Source organism: Alexandromys fortis, unplaced genomic scaffold (assembly GCF_014885135.2).
Source record: "Alexandromys fortis isolate MF-2015 unplaced genomic scaffold, M_Fortis_MF-2015_v1.1 scaffold_194, whole genome shotgun sequence".
Lineage (NCBI taxonomy): Eukaryota > Metazoa > Chordata > Mammalia > Rodentia > Cricetidae > Alexandromys > Alexandromys fortis.
This window is the reverse complement of record NW_026068075.1, coordinates 623,697-634,328: the sequence shown is the minus strand read 5'-3', so window position 1 is coordinate 634,328 and position 10,632 is coordinate 623,697. Positions and strand designations below refer to the sequence as shown.

The window sequence follows — 10,632 nt, the reverse complement described above, 5'->3', positions numbered from 1 at the left end:
TTTTTATCTACACGGCAGTCTGTCTTCACAAAGCCTCTGAGCTAAAATAGTCTTGGAAATCCCTAGTCCTGAGGCCCTGAAATCCTCTTGTACGTTTTTGGCAACTGGTAGCAGTGCCAGCTTACCCTGAGAAGGTGGTTCTACGACAGTCTTCTGGTGAGTCTGAGACCGTTCTGTCATTCCTTCTAGAAGGCCTACTTTCTAGCCCAGGGAGGTGTGGTGGAACATACCTGTAATCCCAGGCAACCGGGATACTTTTTGATAGTCACCCTATAAACCATTTACATGTGAATTTGAATTTGGCACTGCTTGGCAGGAAAAGAGAAGTTTATTACAAAAACACCACCTATATAAAAGTAACCTAAGAACTGGGTGATGGTGGCGCACGCCTTTATTCCCAGCACTCGGGAGGCAGAGGCAGGCAGATCTCTGTTGAGTTTGAGGCCAGCCTGGTCTACAAGAGCTAGTTCCAGGAAAGGCTCCAAAGCTACAGAGAAACTCTATCTCGAAAACAAACAAACAAATAAATAAATAACTTAATGTAAGCCACGCTTATTTCTCATTTTAATAAATTTGGTGGGGAGCTGGAGGGATAGCTCAGCAATTAAAAGCAGTCTGTTCTTCCAGAGGACCTGGGCTCAATTTTCAGTGCCCACATGGTAGCACATAATTGTCTATGACTCCAGTTCAGGGAATCTGATGCCTTCTTCTGGCCTCTGTGTGCATCCACATGATACACAGATATACATGTCAGCAAAACACACATGCACATAAAATAATAATAAAATAAACTTTGTTAGATTTAGTTTGTTTGGCGTGTATGTGCATGTGCCACCATACATGAGTTGAGATCAGAAAATAATTTATGGGCTGGGTGGTGGTAGTGCTCACCTTTAATTGCAGCACTAAGAAGGCAGAGACAGGTAGATCTCTGTGAGTTTGAGGCTAGCCTGGTCTACAAAATAAAGTCCCAGGACAGCCAGAGCTACACAGAGAAACCCTGTCTCAAAAAGAAATGAAGGAAGGGGGGCTGGAGAGATGGCTCAGCGGTTAAGAGCATTGCCTGCTCTTCCAAAGGTCCTGAGTTCAATTCCCAGCAACCACATGGTGGCTCACACTGTAATGAGGTCTGGTGCCCTCTTCTGGCCTTCAAGCATACACACAGAAAGAATATTGTATACATAATAAATAATAAATAAATATAAAAAAAGAAATGAAGGAAGGGAGGGAGGGAGGGAGGGAGGAAGGGAGGAAGGGAGGAAGGGAGGAAGGAAGGAAGGAAGGGAAAGAAAAGAAGACACACACATGATGTGGGAGTGTCATATAGCAATCTGTTGATTTCATTGGTTAAGTTATAATAAACCAACTGCTTGGCCTCATAGCTTAGAACATAGATGGGAGGAGTAAACAGAATAGAATTCTGGGCAGAAGAGGAAGTGAGGTCAGACTCTGCTCTGCTCCCTGAGAGACCTGACATCTCTGCTCTCTGGAGCAGAGACACCATGATGGACGGAGGCTAGAATCTTCCCGGTAAGCGCACCTTGGGGTGCTTACACACATCATTAGAAATGGGCTAGTCCAGGTGTGAGAATTAGCCTGTAAGGGCTAGAGTTCAGGGGCCAAGCAGTTCTTAAATGAACACAGTTTGTGTGTTGTTATTTCGGGCGTGAGCTAGCCAAGCGGCTGGGGTGTTGGGGATGCAGCCGCCGCCGCTTCTTATTTCAACACACACACATACAGAGAGAGAGAGAGAGAAAGAAAGAAAGAAAGAGAGAGAGAGAGAGAGATAACAATTTGTGGAAGTTGGTTCTCTCCGTCACTGCCTGGATCCTGAGGATCAAACTCAGATTACCAGGCTTTGTAGCACATTCACTTACCAGATGTAATGCAAATTTCTGATCCTTGAAAGTTATTATTATCAACTGTTTAGGATAATAAGGAAATGCAAGTTAGTAATTAATCACCTATTATAATCAAACTTGTAGTCACATTAGGTATGCTTTCAAGGTCAATCAGAGATATATTTTAAATAGACCGGTCATAATCATCATCAAATACTTCAGAGATCTACAGAATATGGCATTTAAGATGTTTTAATAATACCAGTTCTTTTCTCTTTTTTTTAAATGACAATGAGTCATGTCTGTTCCTGGCAGCACCAATCTGTTTTAAAGATGATGGGTATTGAAGAAACTCCACATGGAGTTTTCTTTCTTTGTGGCAAAAGTAAGGCAGTAGGCAAGAAAATACCTTTGCCTCAACTGACAGTATGCTGTCCTAATGGGATAAGCAGAACACAAAAGAGAGTGACTGTCAACCCTTGCCCAGACAAGACAGGACCTGCTTCATAGGAAAGTCTGTCAGATATTCTAGGCAAGAAAATACCTTTGCCTCAACTGACAGTATGCTGTCCTAATGGGATAAGCAAAACACAAAAGAAAGTGACTGCCAACCCTTGCCCAGACAAGACAAAAACCCTGCTTCAGAGAAAAGTCTGTCAGATGTTCTTGGCCTATAGGCCAAAGACGGATGCGCCAATGTTGCAGAGGAACTTTGGGTGACTTTCCAGGCAGTCAGCTGTTTCTGTCATTACTCACATTTTTTTGGAAGTCACTTGCTTGTACTTATTGCTCACTCAGTTAATATTATTTCCTTCTTGGGTCTTAGGGAGTTGAAGACTAGATAGTTATAATTATAGTTTCCTTGTTTACCACATGCAGAATATAAGTTATGATTGAAAGTAAAATAGGTACAAGACTTTGGTCTCACAAGATAGGATAGATATAGAGTATTTTCTCTGAATTTGTCTAATGCAAATGGACTAGACATTATTGATATATTTATTGCCTGTATATATTATATATAGTTATTGTACTTATTGTATATAGTTTTTATTTTATTAGTTATAGCCTTCTTTTCTATTTTAGACAAAAAGGGGAAATATAGTAATATTTTATTTATGTTTTAATAAATAAAGCTGTGTGAAGGTCAGAAGGTAAAACTAAGCTACTAGAGGTCAGGCAGTGGTGTCATAGACCTTTAATCCCAGAATTTGGGAGACAGAGACAGAGGCAGATGGATCTCTGTGAGTTCATGGCCACCCTGGCCTGGGCTACACAAGTTCAATTCAGAAACAGTCCAGGTGGTAGTGACTCATACCTTTAATTGCAGCACTAGGGAGTCAGGCCTTCAATCCCAGCACTACAGGGGAATATAAAACAGTAGGAGTTCAGGGCTCAGTCAGCAGTTAACCAGCCTTGGTAGAGGTAGGACTCTAGTGGCTTGGCTGTTTTGCTTTTCTGATCTTCAGCTTGAACCCCAATAACTGTCTCTGTTTTTTTTTTTATTCATGCTACACTCAGCCTGCACAAAAATCTATTCAAAATGGATAAAGGACCTTAATATAAAACCTAAATCACTGAAATTACTTGAGGAAAACATTAGGGAACACTTTAAGATATGGACATAGGCAAGAACTTTCTGGAAAGGATTCAATAGCATGTGATAAGTATTGCCCAGTAACTGATAAATAAGCTTCTATGAAATGTAAGATCCTCTGCATTGCATGGGAAACTACCAGCAGAGAAGAGACAGCCTATAGAATGGATAGAAAGCTCTGTCAGCTACACACCAGAGGGCTAATACTGAAAACACAAATAATGCGTCTTTCTTTGTATTCACAGATTTCTCTATACTGCGAGTTTAAAACCCAAAAGTCTGCTAGTACATACACTAAGAATATATGATATAGGGCTGGAGAGATAGCTCAGAGGTTAGGAGCACAACCTGTTCTTTTTTTTAACTTCATCCCCTTCTTTTATTGTCTAGTTCAACTGATTAGTATTTAGTGCATGTACAACTTGCCCCTTGGAATGGGGAGAAGAGGGATGAGAACAAAACCAAAACACTCTTTAAAAAAAATGAAGAAGATCCATTTCTTTGTCCTTTCTGTAACCTGACCTTTAAAGCAGGTCACTTCTGCAAACCCCTGACTGCTTCACAAAAAGTACCTTTTCCTCAACAGTCCTGGCTACACCAACCTCCTCAACTATGGAATACAATGCACACAGCACACTTCCCCTTGGTGAATAACAGCAGGCAGGGATACCATTCTCCACCCTGCCTAGTGTGTGTCCACTCACATAACAAGGCACCTTTCCCTGGAAGAAAGCAGGAGAAACAGGCTTTCTCCTCTTCTGGCATAGCAGGGCTTGCTGGAAGAGGGCTGGATACAGGGCTTGAGACCCTACTGCCAACAGAAAGAATCCAGTCACCAAGTCCAGAGATGAGATGCATAGATGGAACTGGGCCAGGAGGATGCTTAGGGTTGGTTGCACTGGACAACACTGTAGGAGCTCTCATGCAGGTTTTAGGGGCTGAGGGACCATCTGAGAAGAGGGGGTCCATCCTTTTCCTGAGGAGCAGGACCAAGCCAGGCTTCACCTGAGAATGGGTGGCAGACGTAGGGCTCCACAGGCAGCTCGGTTTGTTTTGCTGGGGTATACTCTTTGAAGATGCTTATATTCTCCTGGAGCAGGAAAGTCCTCCACTGGGTGGAAGGAGTACTTGGACTCAAAAATCATCCAAGAAGGAACGGACAGTGGTGATGGAGTCTCTATGGCCATTCCTCAGGGGTGGTGGTGGATGAGAGGGTGGCCCAGCTGGCGTCCTTAAGGGTGGAGCTGGGGGCTTTCCTCTGCTCGGAGGTTCTGACTCATGCATTTGGTAAGGTGTGTGTGTGGGGGGGGGGAGCATCCCTGGCACCATTTCAGACCATGGGTAGTGGAGGTGGAGGAGCTGCTCCCCTACTAGGAGGGTCTCAGGCTGGGGGAGGTGGCCTGTTACTCAACAAGAAGGGGGAGGCAGAGGTGAGTGGACGAGGTGCAAGGCCTCTGACTGGCCCTGGTGTCTTCCTATGCAAAGAATTGTGTCTTTTTGGCAGCTCAGGGGCTGACTCAGTGGGGCTTGAGGGTCCACTGAGGACCCCAGGAGGCTGGTGGTAAGGCAGTGGGGGAGGGGCGTGAGACTGGCCCCTTGGTCCGGTTCTGATTTTCACAGAGGAAGGAGGTGGTTTTACAGTGGGTGGAGCAGGATGTCCTTCTCGACTGGGTGCCGCCTTTGTCCAGGTGTTGGAGGCAAGGGTTTCTCCCTGTTGTAGGCCTGAGCTTTGCTATTGTGCACAGGCAGAGGAGTAGGGGGCGTATTGGCACGGCGCCCTGGAGGTGGTGGGGGAGGAGCAGATGAGCTGTGTTTCACGTCTGTACTGCTAGTGGTAGTGGGACCGGAGGGGTCGGGTGAAGAGGGTCTCTGCGTCTGGGAAGTTCTGGGAGGGAGGCTCGGCTGCTGGGCTGCTGTAGGTATCATCTTGAGGACGCCCACTGGCTGTAGACACTGGAGGCCTCGGAGCAGCAGCTCGAGAACTGGGGACTTGTAGGGCTGGCTTACCAGCTCGAGTATCTGAAGCATCCTTGGCTCGCACAGGTCGCAGTTTGGGCACTCCTCCTTGAAAGAGACCTCCCTTGGGTGTAAAGCAGCAGCTCCAGGGCCATAGCCACCGCCACTCCCTTTGGGCCTCTCGATGACAGGAGCACTCCGATCATTAATGTTGGTCACCTTCTTCAGTTTGGTCCCTCTGCAAATGTCTTGTAAGCGGGCTCCTCGATTCCGCTGCTCATCTCTACTGAGTCTGGGCTGCTCTGTGTTTGCCTGATTAAAAGTGGGAGGTGGAGGAGGACCAGGCGGGGGAGGAGGAGGAATTGGCATCCTTGCCCTCCTCCCAGTTGGCACCATTCTCTCTCAGTCTTTATTTGTAGCTTTAAGTCATTCATATACCTCACCCAACCCTTCAGGATCTCTAATTTCCTGTCTCTCCTGCCCGTTTGCCCGGTCCGCACTGGCCACTCACCACCGCCCACAAACTGCTCCTGAAGAAGCCCCAATTTTAGTTCTCAGAGCCCCATAGGGCAGCATAGCTGTCTGGAAGTCCATCCCCTGGGGATCTGGCACCTCTGCTTTCTTTACAGAAACATCATTAAAATAAAAAAAAATTAAAGGAGAGAGGAAAAGAATATATAATAGGCCGGGGGTATAGCTCGGTGATGGAGTACTTACCTAGCATGCAAAAACACCACCACTAAAAATAAAAAGTTACTCCCGGCATGGTGGTGGCACAGTCCTTTAATGACCTCGCTCAGGAGGCAAAGGCAGGTGAATCTCTGTGAGTTTGAGACCAGCCTGGTCTACAAAGAGAGTTTCAGGATAGACAGGGCTGTTGTTCCACAGAGAAACCCTGTCTCAAAAAACCAGAAAAAAAGTTATATAAACTAGGTATGGCAGCTCATATCTATATCCCTAGCATTCAGAAGACTGAGGCAGGAGGATCACTGCATGTCTGAGGCTAGCATAGCTTACACAATAAGTTCGGGGCTACATAGCAAGAGTTTGTCTTAAAAAGCATATATTGTAATACCATGCCTTTTTTTATGATGCACCCCCATTTTATTTTATTTTTTTAATTTTTTTCTTTTTTATTTTTTATATTATTTAATTGAAAATTTCCATCTCCTCCCATTTCCCTCCTGCTTCCCCCCTCCCCCTTCCCCTCCCTCGTCAGCCCAAAGAGCAATCAGGGTTCCCTGCCCTGTGGGAAGTCCAAGGACCACCCACCTCCATCCAGGTCTAGTAAGGTGAGCATCCAAACTGCCTAGGCTCCCACAAAGCCATTACGTGCAGTAGGATCAAAAACCCATTGCCATTGTTCTTGAGGTCTCAGTAGTCCTCATTGTCCGCTATGTTCAGCAAGACCGGTTTTATCCCAGGCTTTTTCAGACCCAGGCCAGCTGGCCTTGGTGAGTTCCCGATAGTGATCAGGTCAGAACCCAGGACCTTGCACAGGTTCAGTACTGACATCATGGGTCATGGAGTGGGGAAACAAGGCTTGGGTAATAGTAATAAAATAGCTGCAAAGACAGGAGGAGCATGAGATAACACAACTGAGGTTCATCAGAGTCTAAACTCTTTAAAAAATATATGTTTAAAAATGTATATGAGTAGCCGGGTGGTGGTAGCGCACGCCTTTAATCCCAGCACTCCGGAGGCAGAGGCAGGTGGATCTCTGTGAGTGAGTTCGAGGCCAGCCTGGTCTACAAGAGCTAGTTCCGGGACAGGCATCAAAGCTACAGAGAACCTGTCTCGAAAAACCAAAAAAAAAAAAAAAGTATATGAGTGTTTTGTCTGCATGTATGTCTGTGTGACGTGTTCGTGATGTGCTCTTGGAGGGCAGAAGAAGGCATTGGGTCCCCTGGAACCGAAGTTACACGTGACTGTGAGCCACCGTATAGATGCTGGGAATGAAACCTGGGTTTCCTGTAAGAGCAACCAGTGTTCTTAACCACTGAGAAATCTCTCCAGCCCCATAGTCTGTACTCTGCACATTGCACAGCATGCCTTTGTGGACAGATGCGTGGGAAAATCCCCACGTACCTAGGGAGCCTGCTAAAGATAACATCTGGATGTTCTGTAACTGGAAAAAGCAACTGACTTCTCAGGTCTCAGAGGGCAGAGATAACGTCAGTAACTACAGGTTGGAGATAGATAGCATCGGAGCCTCCGTACAGGTTGAGGGCTCTGTCCTACAGACTCCTTCCCGCTTCAGGTGCCAATTCCAAGTCCCAGGCTGTGGCCTGTACTTCTGACCAACCAGCAATTAAGCACATGTTCTCAAGATAGCCTCCTCAGATTCAGTTATTACTACGACAGTTCACATGGTTCAGGGAAATGTGTATGCTTAGCAGTTTAGTCTAAATTCTATTACAAGATCCACAAACATCCAGGTGGATGGGAAGTAGGGTGGGGTATGGGTTGGGCCTCGGAATGTGCATGCTGTCTTTGGTCACACTATTCCCCTAGCATCCCAGAAACTCATGACATTTTATTGTCCAAAAGTTTTTATTTCTTCCTCCACACCCTTCCATATACTCCTCCCCACTCTTCTTCAAAATCATGCTTCTTTCTCTCAAATTGTTATTGACCGCACGTGTGTGTGTGTGTGTGTCTGTGTGTGTGTGTGCGTGTTTGTGTATAGGAATATAATCACCTGCTCTGAGGGGCAAACAATTGGTGTGCTCCTCCCTGGGGGAAGACATCAGACCACCCACCTCTCCTGCTTCCAGCTTGCCTGTTTCCTATACTGGTTTGTGTAGGGCTGAGGCCTCAGGAGCTTTTCCCCCTGCGCACTCGGGCATATCCGCATATCCATTGGTGCAGCCTTGCAAAGCTCATGCATAAGCAGTCATGCTCGCGAGACTTTCTGGATCTAGCTTTTGGCAGTACTAGATGACGTATAATCTCACAGCAAACTCCCTGAGCTGTCCAGGAGTCTTTCTAGAGCAGGCTTTCCCCTCATTCCAGATGCCACGCGTGGAACTCAAATTCCAAAGCTCTACTTACTCTTCCTGTGACAAGCGTCAAGGCTACCTCAGGTCCTAAGCTTACAGCAGAGGGGGACTACACACCCTATTTGACCTCATCCTGGTTTATACATTTTCCTAGATTCTGTCCAATTTAGAATTTGTCCTAGATCCATCCATCCTCCCTCTCTCCCTCCCTCCCTCCCTCCCTCCCTCCCTTTCTTCCTTCCTCCTTTCCTTCCTTCTGGGAGGGTCTTGCGTAGCTCAGGTTAGCATCAACCTTACTGTGTAGCTAAGGGTGACTTTGACTTTCCAATCCTTCTGCATTTACTTTCCTTGCACTGGGATTCTGATGTGGACCACACAAGGCCAGAGGTGGGTATCATATGCGCTCCTCTAGCCTATCCACCATCCTTTTGGAAGCACAGTCTCTCACAGAACCTGGAGCTTGTGTTTCAGCTCGACTGACTAGTGAGCCCTTGGGATTCGCCTGCCTGTCTCTCCTTACCTGGTACTGGAATTATGCCAGCGTTGATGTGAGTGCTGGGAACCTAAAGTCACTGAGGCACCTCCTCAGTCCAGATTTTCTGTTTTCTAACTACTAATATAAATGTTGGAGTGAAGGAAGTCAGGATGCTAGATGCCAGACAAGGATCTAGGACTACCCAGGACAGGAACAGCTGGAGAACCTCCATAAACTGGCTGCCCATGCATGCATAAGCATTGCCAGGGTATACATGAAATGAAGTCAGGATGGGTCTGGTGAACTGTAACTTCTTAATTCTACCTTCTGCTTTGGCCTTAACTGCTACAGTGTTTAGAATAGAGACCAAGAGTTCTCATTCCAACAGAGAGTTAAACACAGGCAAACAAAAATAACCCTTACCCCTTTCCCTAATCCTTTCCAAATACAAGCTAACTAAGATTCCTCTCTCAAGGACAGCATGCAGAGAATTCACCGATAACACAAAACACAAGGAGTGTGACGCAGACCCGACTCTAGGAGTTAGGGACCTGAAACTCATTCCATTCCCAGGAGGGGTGAAAAGAGTACAGGCCACCATGTGCCTTGCCGAATATCTGCTGTGCCAGCCAATTTTACACATGCCAAGGCCTGAGAAATACAAGTAGCTGCTACACCATTAGTCCCGAGGCCAGTCCACAGAGGATACCCCATAGGTACATGTTTGGAAAATACATTCAGGAGACAAAGAGAAAAGAATCTTGTCAGAAAACATGAAGCTGGTAGTCTGAAGAGAACAACAGGTCTGACTGCCCTTGGTCCAATGGTTGTGCCACGCATCATAGGGTACACATCTCAAACTCATTATTTGACTGGTGGGTAATTTTCAAAATTGCAGTAGAATATTTTAGTACCGAAGTTCAAAAGCAGCTGTGAGCTGGTGGAGCACGCCCTTTATCCCAGTACTCAGGAGGCGGACACAGGTGGACGGATCTCTGTGAGTTCAAGGCCAGCCTGATCTACAGAGTGAGTTCCGGGACAGCCAGGGCTACACGGAAAAACTCTGACTCAAAATGTAGAAGCCAGCCATGATAAACTAAATCGAAACAGACCACCCAAAGGAAGTTCTTTACTTTCAACCATTATCACCTGCCAGAGTAGGACTCAGCCACAGTAAGTTTAATAGAGGCCTGAGTCTCAGTAGTTTACCCTGAAGCAATCCTGGCTGCAGGAAGAACCACAAACTGAGATTACCCGAGCACCACCCAAAAACAGACCATTCAAAGGAAATGCTTAACGTTCCAACTGTTGTAAATAGATCACCTGCCAGCACACTCACCAGGACACCCCTAGACAAATGTCAGCCAATCAGGGGACTTAAAACCTCAGAAACCCCTCACCCTCACCTTTACTGCTATAAAAACCCAACTCTAACTGAGCTCGGGGCTCTTCGTTTATTCCAATACGTTGGACATGTGGAAAGACCAAGTTTGCAAACTTGCATAAAATAAAGGCTCTTTGCTTTTACAAACGGGAGGGGCTCAGTCTCCTTGTTGATTTTTGGGGGACTTCGTGGATCTGGGCATAACAAATAAACAAACAAAAAGAAAGGAAGGAAAAAAGAAAATGAAAAAGAAGAAAAGAAGACAGGAAAGCTATGAAAAATAAAAGAAAAAAGAAAAAGTTTTTAGAAGCCTAGGTGGTGATGGAGTATACCTTTAATCCCAGCACTTGGGAGGCAGAGACAGAGAAACCCTGTCT

General features: G+C 46.0%; 1 pseudogene; it reads right to left on the bottom strand.

The window, feature by feature from the left end:
* Positions 1 to 4,439: 4,439 nt before the first annotated feature.
* On the bottom strand, positions 4,440 to 5,763 carry LOC126488286 (WAS/WASL-interacting protein family member 2-like; annotated as a pseudogene).
* Between the last annotated feature and the right edge of the window lie 4,869 nt (positions 5,764 to 10,632).